Source organism: Cervus canadensis, chromosome 14 (assembly GCF_019320065.1).
Source record: "Cervus canadensis isolate Bull #8, Minnesota chromosome 14, ASM1932006v1, whole genome shotgun sequence".
Classification (NCBI taxonomy): Eukaryota; Metazoa; Chordata; class Mammalia; order Artiodactyla; family Cervidae; genus Cervus; species Cervus canadensis.
This window is the reverse complement of record NC_057399.1, coordinates 18101638-18118437: the sequence shown is the minus strand read 5'-3', so window position 1 is coordinate 18118437 and position 16800 is coordinate 18101638.

Genomic DNA, 16800 nt, shown 5'->3' with positions numbered 1-16800 from the left:
AGGTATTTAACAGGTAGGGCTATTTGTCACTTAACATACATTGTGCAGCTTGAATACATAATAAATAAATAAATATATATATATATATATATATATATATATATATATATATATATGTACATATTTACACATCCATGCGTGTGTTGCTTAAGTCATGTCCGATTCCTTGTGACCCTATGGGCTGTAACCAGTGAGGCTCCTCAGTCCATGGGGTTCTACAGGCCCGAATACTGGAGTGGGTTTCCATGCCCATATATAAACACATAAATATATATATATATAAATATATATATATACATATGTATGTAATTTTTGTGGTGCTCATATATTATGAATGAAAAATGAGACTCCATTGTAAAAATATGGGATTTTGATATTTACACTGATCTTCCCAGTTGTATTCAAAGCTTCTAAAGGATATATCATGGTGTCTCCCACAGTACCTAGTGAGTATTAAGCACACATACCAAGCGTATATTAGATGATCAGTAGTGTATTTTAATGAGCTTAAGTGTGCATGTGAAATTCAACAACTAAGCAGTCCAAACTCCAAGGGCACATGCCCTGACCTCTTCCTCCATGAAGGGTGGCCATATTGTCTGTTACTGACATACTTTTCTTTATGACCTGGGTAGGGTATATTCAGTAGAAACTGATAAACAGCATGTGTTTCTGGAATATCTTGAGTCTGATGACCCCTGGACCAACACCAAGTTCACCAGTCTCGCAGTTCATAAACACATTCACCCTTAGGCTACGTTGGAGAGGCAAAGGGCTAGCAGTTAATATGAAGCTGATATTATTGACTTTTCTTCCACACATGGTGGAAGTGTGATAACCCAGACCCTATATGTATTAGTCTGACTAATTAGTAGTGGTTGAACTTCAGAAAGTTCAGTGCTTGGTTGGAGTTTCAAGTGCTCAAGCCGGGATGGTCATCAGGAGTGAAGGGAAAGCACTGCAGATTTTTGTCCTTATTCCTGAACTGTTTTCTTAGTGGTATTTGCTTTTCTTTATCCCAGCCTTTTTGTTCAAGAAAAATCCCTTAATTATCTCATTTATAAATTCCTTTTCTGTACTTTTTCTCTTGCTTCCATTCTGAAATTGCAGCCCAAAAGTTCTAGGGAACTCTTAAACAGAAAGATTCATTTTAAAAAATTTCTCTGGGAGGGTATTATTTAAGATAGTCCCCAACGTACAACATGGTGGTATAGAAAGAACATAGACTGTGGTCAGATATCTCAATTTGAAGACAATTTTAGCCACTTATAGTATGAATTTGGCAGATGACTTATCTTTTCAGTTTTTGTTCCCTAATTTGCTGAATGCAGATAAAAATACTCCAATAACAGGTTTTTAATATCGAGTGACATAACATATATAAAGGAGTCTTTTTTAGCACAATCTGGTGTATAATAGATGGTCAAAAATACTAACTTTACCTCCTATGTCTTTTTATTATCAATTTATCTGTTAGTCAGAGATTGAGCTGAAAGTGTCTAATGTCTCTTAGCTACCACTCTCAGACTTCCAAATAATCTATAGCAATTTAAGGAGCAATATCCATGATAAATTGATTTTGTATTTCCCAATCTTGACCTTGTATGTGTTCGATAAACTTTTGAATAAATTCATGATATAAATTTGTTGAAGAGAGGTCCCTGTAAGCAATTTAAGATAAGGAGCAAGCCTCATTCCCTGTTACATTCCTAGTCCTTGTCTCACAAGAGAGATTCAATAAATGTTCGTCATTGAATTTTTGAATAAGTGAATGAATGAATAACGTGAGCTATTCCAACATGCAATGATTTGGTGATATAAAGCCCTAAGTAGAGAGAAAATATATCTATCAATTTAGAATATGTTTTGATATGAGTAGACTACAAGAAAAGACATGAAAAAGGAAATTTTGCAGAGTAAATGGATTTGATCTGAAAAAACCCCTTACAGGGACATTAATATTATTTTAAATAAATTCTAGGAATTAAGGACAGGTTTTTGAGTTAGGGAAGAAATCAGTATATTAAGTGTTTCTTCGAAGGTGTAAGGCAGTTTGTCAATAATCTGGCATAGTTTTGAGGAAGATAAGGTTTATTTCTGTGCCTCTTCTGTCTTTTAGTCATTATATTTTTTTTCCACTTTTTTTTTTTAATCTCCTAAACATTGACTGTTCCCTTTTGACTACACTGCATACGGCCTGGAATCCTGAAACTTTTCTTGCTGGTCATTCATTCAACAATTTCAACCCCTCAAGGACAGCCTATAGCCAAATGACTGACTGACAGCAGGTTTAAAAATCTATCTTCTTGCTTGAGGCAGGGCAAACTATGAAATCATTTATGTTCCATCTTCTTGTAAAAGTGGGGTAGGTCTAGAAATTACCCAAAATTCTATTGTTTCTTGGCTTCTTTCCCTGGCCTATTGTCCCACTTTCTCACTGATCTCCTTGGAACCACTTTCTTAATAAATCATTTGCATAGGTACCCTCACCTCAGGGTGTGCTTTTTGAAAATTTGAGCTAAGATAATGAAAGACTACTATAGGCCATGTGTTTCTCTCTAACTCTGCACCTGAAAATACTCCTTATCACGTATCTATTGACTAGTAAAGTGAAGATGATGTCAATCCAAATACTTCTGTGGTAATAATTCTGCACTACCCAGAACTTGCTTATTTCTAACCTGCTCTGAATTAAATTTACTTTCTTACCCACTTTTTATTCTAATGTCCTTCGAGCATGTAGCAGTTCCTACATGATTTAAAGTCATGCATGATTTTAAAGTTTACTTTTATTCTTTCAAGCTCCTAACTTGTCTGCAACTCAAAGGTGCTGGTTTTGACCAGTAAGCATTCTTAATTTTAGTTATCTAATAGCTGGATGCTCTCCCCAATTGACTCAGGCCTGGGGCTCTAAGTGCTTTCTTGTCATCTGCAAGCTTGAAGAGGGGTAGGGAAGGTGAATTTTCAGGTACCTCTGCTAAACAACTTGAATTCAAAGGTGGCTAAAACTGTGTCTTAAAAACTAGCCCCAGGCTAACAATCACTGGTGCATGGCTCTAAAATCCTAAAGGAAACCCTCTTGAAAATAGGGGAAAAAAAGAAGAAAGTTTGCAACACTATTACAACTCTGAGTGACAATCAACAGACTCCAAATAGGGATGCCCGCTTATAACTAGGTCTTCAGAATAGAGCTGACAAAACATTGGTATCTTCTGCTGCATAGTTGCTACCTTAAAAGGCAATAAGATGATCTTTCATCAACTATGTATTGCCAATTCCTGGGACTGAAAAGGGGGCAAGATCTTCTCTTCACACTATCTAGAAAAATGGCAGCTATCTTTCTAATGCAAAAAAATACTTTCTATAATGCCAGAGTGCACTCTTATCTCTAGGATCATTACCATTTCCAAGATTTTTGTACAGAGGCAAGAGGGGGAAAAAGGTGTTAGCATAAAATTTGTCTGGTTAGCAGTAAAACTAGTTAGATTTGATTAAAAATTACAAATATAGTTTTAATTTTGAAATTACTCTGAAAATAATACATATGTATGGAGAAGTAATTTGAAACTATGATTTGATTCTAACTCCAAATTTGTTTTAATACAAGTTATAAAATGGAAAGGATGTTTGTAGATAGATAGAAATAAAAATCGATGGTGGTTTAGTTACTGTGTCCAACTCTTGTGAGCCTATAGCCCACTAGGCTCCTCTGTCCATGGGATTTTCCAGGCAAGAATACTGGAGGAGTGGGTTGCAATTTCCTTCTCCAGGGATCTGCCTGACCCAGGGATCATCCCAGGTCTCCTGCATTGCAGGCAGATTCTTTACCAACTGAACTACCAAGGAAGCCTGGTTTTATATAGGAGGCAATCATTTTTAACTTGCTAATTAGCTTTGCATTGGATAAGGTTTTATTTGGGGTTTAGAACATTAAAGAGTAAAATTTAAAATAAAAGATACCATTATGAGTTTTTGTAGCAGTGGTTGAAAAGACCAGTGAATACAGAAGAATCCTTACCATGCAAATGACAATTCTTGAGTTTGTGCCCTAAAACAATGTATCTTTAAAACTGTAAAAAATAAAAAAATACAATTCATAGTTTGTCTAGAATAGTAGTTTATCATGCAACATAGCATCAATAATTCAAAAGCAAAAATAGAAATACAAAGAGTAATTGATTCTAGCATAATTATTGCTGAAGATTTTAATGAGGTTAAAAAATTGAGTAGCAATTTTATATCTGAACACATACACACAAACATACTTATAACTAGTTGAAACTACATATTTTTCTTAAAATTTTATAAACATTTCAAAATTGATCATATGATAGGCCACCAAGATATGTACAGATAGTTTTAAAATTTTTAAATTAGAAATAAACAAAAAGAAGTTTAATAAAACACTGAAAATGTAACAAACATTTTTAAAATAAAACAAACATGATCTTAAATAACTATTGGGACAAAAATAAATTTAGGAATATATAATTTTAGAAAATAATTAAAATTAAAATTCTAAACATTAAAACTTACGAGATGTGGCCAACTTAGCAAAGAAAGAAAAATGAGTAGCTTTAAATATTTTCATTGTTTGAAAATAAACAGTGATATAAGGGACTAAAATGCTTATTTCAAGAAGTTATGTGAAACATAGCAAACTTACCTAAAGAAAATAGGAGAATATGATAAAAGCAGAAGTCATTAAATTAGAATGTGAAGTAAAATTGATATATCATATTTTATTGGGAAAATATTGAAATAAAAACATATAGAAAATATGATTAAATGGATATGACACATAAAGAGAAAATGAAAAATAAATATGATCTTTTTATCATGCCTAGTAAGTAGTCGCACAGAGTTGGACACGACTGAAGTGACTTAGCAGCAGCAGTAAGTAGTGCTGCTGGAGACATTGTCTTAAATATTATTGCCTGAGCGAGAGAAAGAAAAAAATGCAGGAAAATGAGTAGTTAAATTTACCTCAAAAATTTCAAACAAGGTTCTTTAGGAAATAAAGAATAGAAAACTAAAGGTTAGTCTTGAAGAGTAGGTTGCATAAAATGTCACAGTTAGGAAATGGTAGAAATGAGATTCAGATTTAAGTTTCATTGATCCTAACACTTTAATCTCCTGTGAACTTGCACAGAGCGCTTATTCTATAGTTCTCTTGTCTCACATTTGGCTGATACACAAAGGCATCTTTAGTGAATCAGTCTGCATGGCTAGATGCGATTTTCTCTATCAGTACTTTGTAAGTGAGTATAGGATTAGATCGCAAGGTGTAGGTCCATTCTTTACTCAGGAGAAATCTAAAAAGGAGAATCTAGCTTGAACTTGTAACAATAACAACAACAAAAGGAGGAATGCATGAGGAGCAAGTTCCTCTTCCACTAGACTTCATTGGCTAAAAGGAGGGAAAATTTGCATATTCCCCAAGGTCCAAATATGGGTGCTAAAGAAGGAAGCAGGTCTAGGTTCCTCCGAAAAAGAATCTTGTTTTAGAACTTCTCCTTAAAATGCTGACAAAACCCCAATGCAAGCTCTGGTGGCTCTTATGGGAAAGATCTACCTGTAAGGCAGGAGCCCTGGGTTTGATCCCTGGGTTGGGAAGATCCCCTGGAGAAAGAAATGGCAACCCACTCCAGTATTCTTGCCTGAGAATCCCATGGACAGAGGAGCCTGGTGGGCTACAGTCCATGGGGTCACAAAAGCAGACACGACTGAGCAACTAATATACACACACACACACACACACACACACACAGCCCCAGTGAGGGGAGGCTCTTTGGAAGACTGGGGACTGTTTGAAGGAGCTAAGTGTCAGCCGGATGGGAATTCTTTTTCTCACCATATAACTTCAGTCAAAATTCCAGCAGAGAATCCCTTAGCAATGCACCTAAGTTCTCCAAGAAAGGAAGAATAAGATTTCTACCCATTGTAACACAGGGTGTCCCAACAGATGACACCAACCCCAGATCATTATTGCTTTGATCAAGTATATCTTCTTTGCTCGTTTCTTTCTTCCCTCCCTTACCCCAGCCTAAAGGGGTCAGAGCAGCGGTCAGGGAGAGGAAGGAGGTGGAGAGAGGAAGAAGTCAGCCACACCCATCTTCTCCACTGCAGGTCTAGGGCAGACGAAATCCAGGGAAAGGAAAAAGCTTTGAGTGGGACAAGAATCTAGGTTTCTGAGTTTATACTGGTTGGAAATTATTATAGAAAAACATAAATCTTACAACCAGAAAGACTTTTTGAAAACTGCTTTTGACCTGATATTTTACCCAAAGAATGGGGAAGAATGAATTCATAGTACATGATTGAAATGACAAAAAACATGCCATTAGGTATAGACTTCCAATAGGTACATGAAAAGGTGTTCAACCTCACTGCTCATCAAAGAAATGCAAATTAAAGCTACAATGAGATATCACTTCACACCTGTTAGAATGGCTATTATCAAAAAGACAAGAGATAACAAGTGTTGACAAGGTGTGGATACAAGAGAACCCTTATACATGGCTTGTGGGTACGTAAATGGTGCAGCCACTATGGAAGTTGTATGTTCTTCAAAAAATTAAAAATGAAATTACCATCTCACAGCAATCTGACTTCTGGGTATATTTTCAAAGGGAATATAATCAGTAACTCAAAGAGCTATCTGCACTCCTATATTCATTGCATCATTATTCGCAGTAGCTAGGATACGGAAACAACATTTGTACACACAACAGAGTAATATTCAGCCGCGAGAAGGAAGGCAGTCATGCCATTTGTGACAATGTAGGTGGACCTTGAGGGCATTATGCAAACTGAGAAAGGTCAGAGAATAACAAATACTGTGTGATCTCATTAATAGTGAAATCTGAAAAAGTGGAACTCAGAGTAGAATAGTGGTTGTTAGGGGAAGGGGATGGGGAGGTGGGGAAAATGGGTAGATTTTGGTCAAAAGATAGTTACAAGACGAATAAATTCTGGAGATTTAATTTACAGCATGATGGCTATAGTTAATGATACCGTGTTATATACTGGAAACTTGCTGAGAGGGTTAATCTTAAATGTTCTCATCACAAAAAAAATGGTAATTATATAAAGAGATGGAGATGTTAGCCTTATTGTAGCTATCATTTAGCAATATATGTGTATCAGATCATCCATATGTATACCTTATACTTACACAATGTTAGTATTTGTCTATTACGTCAGTAAAGCTAGAGGGAAAAAACCCAAGATCAAACCAGTAAATCAAACCAGTAGTCTACGAGAATCACATTTTTTTTGTTTCTGTTGTTTTTCTTGCCACCATCTGCTGTCGCTGCGCAGCACCTACTGAGTGAAGCTTGGTGAAGTCCTTGAGCATCGTAGGAGCTTGATGGTGACCTCGGGACATCGAGCTAAAAGCGGGCACTCCAGTAGGTACTTAAGCACTGTCATGAGCGCTGTGGTGACTCAGGTCAGAATTGCTTGCCAGACAGTAATTTCTCAAGGTTTAAAAGAAGTTGAAGTCAGTCTTCTACATGACGCCCCTGAGCTACAGTAGCCCCACTGTCCATCTGCACATACAATGTCACAGCTCTTTGCTTTCCCAGTGCACAGAAGTCCTTCACTTCGCCAGTGCCAGAACTTGTTCCATTTTCTGCTCTAAGACATCTGACATTTCCTTCTTCAAATGGACAACGAGAGGGTAGGAGATACTGAATTGATTTGTTATAATTACAAGATTGGAAGTAATTTCTTTTCTGCTTTTGATCACTGTAAGAGGATTGTTTATGTCAAACATTTCCTTCAAAAGAAACCTTCCAAAAAGCATGCTTGGTAGATTCTTGATTTGACCTCCAAATGCTGCATTGTATCCATGCAGATTAATCAATATCTTTCTGTTGCTTTGTAAATTGCCAGTCTAGTTCACACCAGCTTCTACCAATCAAAAATCAGAATGTCTTTACAGCTCTTGCAGGGAGATGCCCAACCATCTTCCTCTAAATTGTGCCTGCTGCCCAGTTCATTACTCTCATTAAGGACTCCAGCCTCCTGGGAAAATGAAGTGCTTTGTCACGCACTGATCTTGCTTAGAAGAAGATGTCTTCATCCTCTGCTGTTACTGTCAAATAGGAAGTGTGGTGTCACTCACCATTCACTAGGAACAATGCAGGAGGCGGGGTGGACAATGCACAGTAGGCCTTTGCAATAGGACCGGCAGGTCTTCCTCAGGGAGAGACCGGAAAAGAGTTTCCATGTAGATGTTATGCCCAGCTTCCCCTGTCTACTGCATACTCCCATCAGAAAGACACGATTAAGAAAAACTGGAACATTTGAATAAACTTCAGATTTGGTCTCCAAGGCTTTTATTTTTGTTGCCACAAATGGATTAGCAGAGCAGCTTCCTGGCCCCACCCTGTATCTCAGAGCAAGCCAATGAAAGTTGTTTCTTTCAGCTTTGATTAGTATTTGCTTATCTGGGTTCATTTTCAGAAAATTCTAAGCTGAGTATTTTTGTTTTTCTTTTAATATGTGAATTGTCTCCTCTCCCCCAAAATTCATATGTTGAAGCCCTAACCCCCACTGTGGCTATATCTGAAGATAGGGCCTGGGAGGAGGTGATAAAGGTTCAATGAGATCATGAGTGATGCCCTTGGACTCTTAAGTTCTGTGATAGAAGGGTTTGTACTTGTTTCACTTGTGAGTTTATCCCCAGTAGCTACCACAGTACTTGCCAAAGAATAAGTACCCAATGAATATTTGTTGAATAAATGAATTGAATAAATGGATTCCTGTTTCATCATGGCCTAATTTGTCTTAGGGCTCAAGCCAAAATCCTTGTCATCCTAATTAAGGTGACAGCTTTACATCTCTTGGCAAGATTACATAGGATCACACATGAAGATGTTTGAATGCATGTGCCCAGTTTGGGCAGGAGGGAGATTTATCAGCATCTAATCATCCATATCTGTATCAAGTCCTCTGCTTTTTCACCCTCCGCCAAGCAACCCACACAAAACGTTTGTAAAATTCTTTCCCTCCTCTGTCCAGTTTAGGGACTCTGAGTTAGATGATTATTACCTACCACAGTTCAATCCTAGAAAATGAATCTGATGTAGCAAATCTAAAGGCTGATGGATGAGGTTAGTAGTGAATGAATCCAATTCCTAGATGGCTCTGTCTAATTCTTAGGAACCTATACCATGTAGATTTAATCAAATTTTGAAATTATTTTGACCAGCATGCCAGTTAATAAGGTTAATTATTTTAAAACATACATGCAATTGAATTTATTAAACTGTCACCAGTTAGGGTCACACTCCAATTACCCACAAGTTTGGTTGTGCCTTATTAATTGGGGTCTTGTCTCTGGACTGACTGACCACACCCTAATCCAAGGAGAACAGATCGAGACTGAGGGGGCACAGGATAGGCAGAGAGTGCTAAACACTCCAGCACCTTGTGAATTTCCCTGTTGTTAAAAATACAAAGCACTATTGTTGACCTGGGGATTCATGGTTTCTCTAGGTTCTCTCTTCCTGGTCTCTGTTTAGTCTGCATGGAGTCTCACTGTCAGAGAGGATGGCATCCTTAGAGATTTACTGCTGCTGACTTTCGTCTTCCCAGGCTTCACTGATGAGAGTGGTCCCTATTCTAAGGCAGCCCATTTTGTTGATAAGCCATCTAATATGGAAATGTCTTATGTCGATATGAAATCTATGCCTTTTATTTGGAATGTGTGTGTGAGAGAGAGTGAGAGAACCTGCTGTGTGAAATGTAAACGTAAATGACACATTCTTATTCTTCCTTCCTGCCTCTGGCCTTTCAACCCTGCTTGGGAGCCAGTTTTTCTTTTGCTATTTGGATGACATTTTAGGCAGCTCATGGATTTCTTCTGGTGGCTTGTAGAAATACAAACATCCTCTGGTTATTACTAATCACATAAAAAAAAGTCTCTTTTCAGTAGTAATGTCTGTTTTCAAGCAATTGTCAAAATTCTGAAATTAATGCTGCTCTATTCCCCCGACTTCTTGGCTGCCCCAAGCTCTGAAATCCTGCCGTGGGGAAGAGCTGAAGTAGTCATCACCTGGTGGTGGGTTCCCAGCTTTTTGAGATCTCAGCCAAAGGAGAGATAAAAAGATACTCCATTTTAATATCCTCTCATGTTGATAGAAAACCCCGTTCATGCTGCTTCTGAACAGTGCAGATACAACAATCCTATCTCTCATTTACATTCACCCAGTTCAAATATTTGAAGACAGCTATTATGTCATCCCTTATATCTAGTCTGCTTTCTATCGCTTGTTCCTCAAAACTGACAGTGGCTTTCAGACCCCTCCCCAACCTGATTTTCTCTTCTGGTCATATTCTAATTCGCCATAGTCCTTAAAACATTGACTTGTAATTGAACATAATACTCCAGATATGGCTTGATCAGAATATAGAAAGATGATTACTTCCCATAAACCAGAAATTACACTTTTATTAATGCAGTCTAAGAACCTTGGCTTTTTAGCAGCCACATCACACTGAATTACAGAGTTGACTGTAATTCAGAATAATATCCAATTTAAAGCAAGTGCTATTCCCCTGCCAGCTGGATAGGGTTTCCCATTTAAATGGAGTATTTAAGCCAAAATGAGGTTAATATGTGACCAGAGGTGACATTAGACCACCAAAGCACGTTGTGCTCCTAAATTGGTTGACGAATAAGTGTCACAAATCAGCTCAAGTGAAACTGGAAGTGTCAACTACCCTGACTACTTGTCAACAGGAGGAGAAATTGGGGCGGTGGTTGTAATAAACAAGTCATTTTTCAGAATTATTCATAGGTGTTTTGTCTGAAGGCATAGACTTATTTATTATACAACTTGCTTTCTTCAGATGTTAATATGATATTTAAAATTCAGCTCCCTTTAATTTTAAAAATAGCATGTTTCTGATTTGAAAATACTTGTTCATTGTAGAAATTTGGAGAATATGGTTACATGTAAAGAAGAAAAATTAACCTGTATCTGCAGAGATAACTACTGTTAGCATTTATTTAATGTCAGTGCTTTTTCATTTGAAATTGCTTTAGCAAAAGGGGAATAGTCATATGAATTAACACAGGTTTATAATATTCATCTTTACTAGCCGAAGATAAATGCCCCTGAATTTCTTCAACCAAGAAGTGCTTCCCTAAACAGTGTTCCTAGAGAAAATGACTGATAACTTATTATGTAAGAATTAGAGAAGTGTAACCATGATGTTCAGAGTCAGACACGACTGAAGCGACTTAGCAGCAGCAGCAGCAGCAACCATAATGTTACAAACTCCAGGAAACAGTGGAGGACACGGAAGCCTGATGTGCTGCGGTCCACGGGGTCATAAAGAGTCAGACATGATTTAGGGACTGAACAACAAGCGTAATGTTCCTGTATCTGTTAGATAGACCCATGAGACATTGCCATATCTGTAGGTAAAAAAAGGTTCGATGTTGGCAATATCGTATGGGTCAACATAGTCAATTTGTGGCAGTCTTGCCAAGAGTTTCTTGAATTTTGTGGATGTTAAGCCAATTCTTCTGTAGGTGGTATAAGTAGCTTCATTTGTGAGGAGAATGACAGAGACTATAGACAAAAGCTGGCCACTCTGTTTTTTTCATATAAAATGAATGTTGATCATTGTTAAGTATATTTTCATATACCTTTAATGTGCTTGGGAACAGGTCTTAGGTAACGTATTTCTAAATATGGCAGTATTTAGTATTTAACGTATTTATTTAATGGCAGTATTTAACGTATTTCTAAGTAATTGGCAGTGTCTCTCTGTTTTGCACTCTCTGATATAGGTAGTGCTGACCAAAAACTCTAGATTGATGTTCTCAGGAGGGTTGCAATAATGCAGATGCTCTGGTCCCACCCTTTTTCATTTTAAGGAAACCCCAGGTCTGTATATTCATACAAACACATTTTAAAATAGGCTGAATAAAGCATTGCCCTCTTCTAAATAAAATATCTTAAGAAGAGCAGCATAAATCTAGTTACTGGTACCAATCTTCCATGTCAGCAGCACTTGGGTGAAACAGAAATACATTTCTCTGTTGTGATTATTGCTTAGTGATCAACTGTTCAATTGAATTAGCCTTAATTTTCCATTTTGCTTGCCTTTCAAGGTATAATTAAAGCCTGATGTCAAATCTCACTCCAGCTCTCATCAATAACTTCCACTTAACCACTTTTAAGAAGACAGCCAGCCTTTAGGCTCAGACAAAGAGGCTACAATTCACAACTTACTGTTTAGATGACCCTTGAAAGCCATCCCTGGTCAATAATTCAAAACAGTGTCCAAGTCTCTGGATAAAGAGGAAGGAATTAACCTTTCATGCTCTCAAAGCAATGTTTCATCTAGGTAATGTAAATCATTTAGATCGAAAACATAACAAGATAAAGAGCAAATTTTCTCTCTACACATGAGTGAAGTGGGCTGTCTAAGAAAAGCAGTCATTTCCTTTGTATTATGCTAGAAACAGAATAACACTGCTGTGGTTGAGCTGAGAAAGCTCCTTGTCAGGCTGGTTTTAGAAATGGAAGAGGTCAGAAGCGGCACCAAACAGCTGCAGGGATTTCCAAGAAGTGGGTTACTTAAGAAACAAATGACATGGCATACCTGCTGTTACATTAAGCATTGTTTTATTATGCACAATTAGGCAAAATACTTTCCTATTTTTATCTCTGTTCATCCCTTCAACAAATCTCCAGCACCTCCTTTACACAAAAGAAATGAAGTGAGGAGAAATTAAGTGACGGATTGGGTGAGGCACAGTAGAGTCAGAACTTGATTTCAAAACTGCTGAACTGGGACCTGTGTTTTTTCTACTAAACCTCGGCTGCTGAATGGCCTGTGTCTTCATCTGCATTCTCACTGAAAGCAAGGTAGGGAAGTTTATTCAAGAGCAAGAGGTGGAGAAGTTCATCTTCCTTCTGAGTGTTGGGTGTCAGAGTTGATGACCTTTTACAAATGAGGGTGAAATCAAATTCAGTGTCAGACTTCAAGTCAGCAATGAAGTCAGCATGACACATGACAAGTTGACTATAATCAGGTAGTGTGGAGTTTAGTTACAGTGATTACACTGTTAATTCAATTTTTTGGTAATCATAAAATAGGCATATGTACATTTTCTCTTTTTAACAGAGTCCAAATAGTATAAAAGGATGTAAAATGGAAACTAAATTATCTTTCCCCATAGATCCCACTTCTTCACTCTAATGCCCACTCTTGTTCCTAAACTGTAGCCATTTTAATTATATTTGAGTCAATCTGGTGCTTGTATGCGTGTGTGCTAAGTCACATCATTCACGTCTAACTCTGCGACCCTGTGGACTGTAGCCTGCCAGGTTCCTCTGTCCATGGGATTCTCCAGGCAAGAATACTGGAGTAGGTTACAATGCCCTCCTCTAAGGATCTTTCCAACCCAGGGATGGAACCTGTGTTTCTTATGTCTCCTGCATTGGCAGACGGGTTCTTTACCACTAGTACCACCTGGGAAGCCCGATCTGGTGCTTATTACCATTTAAATAGTAGGCTCACACTTGACTCTATTCTTTGCTTTATAAATTTACAATTTTTTTAAATTGTATTATAGAAGATGAGCAATTAAACCTATTTTTACTACCTCCCATATAGGCTCCATTCCTTTTTTCTGCTTTTAAGACAGTAAGTATCATATATAACATATCATATTTTATAATATAGTTAAGAATATTATATTAGATGTTATGTATTAAATATGATATTGTATGTTCAATACATACCATAAACTATAACATACGTTGTTTTTCTTTTTCTTTTGAAAACCTTTGCAACTCTAAATAATACAACTGGTTTAACACTCAAATGTGAGACTGAAATAACAGAAAGTTTTATAGTTTTCATACACAGATAGGGCTTATGGATAGGAATTTCATCTCAGGATAAAGGGAAAGATACAGGCTTTACATGAGAGGACTGTCTATAAAGCTGGCTCAAACTTATTGTATTAAAATGTTAAAATTGTTTGGCTAAACAATTTTAGCTAAAGTAGGAAATGTCCTTTCTTTTAAAAGATTCTGCATTTGATGATTAATGTGGGAATATTTTGTATGTTCATAGAAGATATCTTGTTGGTAGAAGTAAACCTTATTAAATCAGTAGATTTAGACAAACATGCCCCCAACAAGAAGGAAAAAATTTGGTCAGAATGACACTTGATCTAGAAATGATAAAGGAGAAGAGGCAATTCTTGAGAGCATCACAAAGTGGAATGGGAAGGTGGTTCTGAAGTGTTTGAGGAGAAAACAGTGGTCAAAATGTCATCATCATGGGTGAGACTTCAAACTAGCGTTAAAAGGGAAAACAGTCAGTCTGCAAGATCTCAAGAATGTTTGGCACATTTTTGCCTTTCTCCTCTGGCATATTTTTGAGCAGCAGAGATAACAACAAGTGTTTTTGGACCAGCTTTGATTTGCATGTTTGACTTGGTGAACTCTGTGAAGGAAGCCTGGAAATGAACTGAGGAGGTCGTCCTCCCGGCAGTTTCTGTGAATTAGAGCAGGAAGCCACGCAGCAGTTGCAAGTTCTCCCTGTCTTTTGTACTCACTGGCCTGGCCTGGAGGCCTGGCGCCCTCAGATAAGTTAAAGACATACACATACAAAACAAGCTAGCTATTGTCTTTTACACAGGTGTCCTTAGCGTAATGAGCTCTGGCTGAGATTCTGCTCTTCTCTTTCCCAGCTTCAGTGGATAGAATCTTATCACAAGATTTTAAGGATATCTCTTTCTCTCTTGAAACAGATATATGGCCTCAGGTCTAGAAGCAAAGTTATTTCTTCTGATCAACACAGATTTAGATATCCATAGACAGTACATCTAATCATTAAGAAAAATAAAAGCCATTTCAATATAGAATAATCATTTCATTTTGCCCATGAAAACTCACCTTCCATGTATGTTCTAAGGAAAAACTCACTTCCTGTGTTTCTCCTCTCCTGTCAACTACTTCACGTCTGACACCAGACATGTGGATTTTTTTTATACACAAAGCAATGCTGAAAAACCAGCTGGGCATTGTGTGATTTAACTTTATTCTGACACTGTTTATGTGGCGTTAGGGTCAGATCTCACAGGTTAAGGGTTCAGTCCCACAGGCCTGTCCTCTCCTTCCCCAAATTCAGACTTCAATTGCAAGTCTAGGCTGTTGCCTGTGATTTTGACTATCTGAGAGTCAGAGTTTTGTACAGCCCCCTCCTCAGATTCCATTAATTTGCTCGAGTAGCTCACAGAACTGAGGAAAACAGTTTAGTTAGTAGGTTAGTAGTTTCCCATTTATTTTAAAAGGATATACAATAGTTCCCCCTTAACCCATGGCATATACACTTAAGTGGATGCTTGAAACTGTGGATAGTACTGAATTCTATATATACAATTTTTTTCCTATACATACATACTTATTACAAAGTTCAGTTTATAAATTAGACATGGTAGTAGATTAACAATAACTAAAAATAGAACAATTATGACAGTATGCTATAATAAACGTTATGTTTATATGGTGTCTTTCTCAAAGTATTTTATTGGACACATTTAATGCCTTTTCCATTTTTTCTAAGTACTATCACATACTGTGGCCATAACTTTTGCATTTGGGGATATAACAGCAAAATTAACACAAATTTCTCTTTCCTTTTTCATACTTCCATGGACAGAAGATTCATTCTTACAGTGGATCTTAGCTTCCTCCACATATAATTTTTTTTTCCTATTAAGTCAAGAAGTTTCACCTTTTCCCTTAAAGGAAGCACTTTGCAGTTTCTCTTCGGCATGTCTGAATCACCAGCATCACTACTCTTTCAATGTTGGACCATTATTGAGTAAAATAAGTGCTACTTTCACATGAGACTGCAATAATGACACAGTCGGTCTGATAAGATGCTACTAAGTGACTCAGGGGTGGGATAAGCTGGACAAAGGGTTAATTGACCCTCCAGGCAGGACAACGTAGGACATACTGCTCAGAATGATGCACAATTTTAAACATATCAATTGCTTATTTCTGGAATTTTCCACTTAATATTTTCACACTGTGGTTGACCACAGGTAACTGAAACAACAGAGGATGGGATGGTTGGATGGCATCACCGACATGATGGACTTGAGTTTGAGCAAGCTCCGGGAGTTGGTGATGGACAGGGAAGCCTGGCGTGCTACAGTCCATGGGGTTGCAAAGAGTCAGACACGACTGAGCGATTGAACTGAACTGAACTGAAACTGCATAAAATGAAACCACAGACGGGGCAGGGGTGGGGGGTGGGGTGGAGAGGGCTGCTATTATAATTTATATGGAAGAAATGCATAGGGCAAGACGTGAGGCAAGGGGCACAGAGTTTCCATGCCATTTTCAGAGACACCAGTCTCCTTGAATTTCCACAAGTTCACCAAACCAGAAGCTCTCCCATTAGTTCACGGGTTTGTAGGGAGACTTCATTAGATAGGCATGCTTCCTTAGATCATTGGCCATTGACTGACTCAAAATCTGCCTCTCTCTCACACCCCTGAGGTCATGGTGGCCGGAAAGCTTCAGCCTTCCTATCCCGTGGTTGGCTCTCTTGGTAATCAACATCAGTCCTTATGCTTTCTAAAACTCACCTCACTAACAGAAGCTAAGGTATGATTCCAGGGGACTTGTTGTGAATAACAAAAGACAGCCTCTTCACTTTTATGGCTTTGAAGCTATTTCAGGAATAGAGGACAAAAATCAAATATTATATAAAAGTTGCCAATATTGCTGTAATCACTTGGGA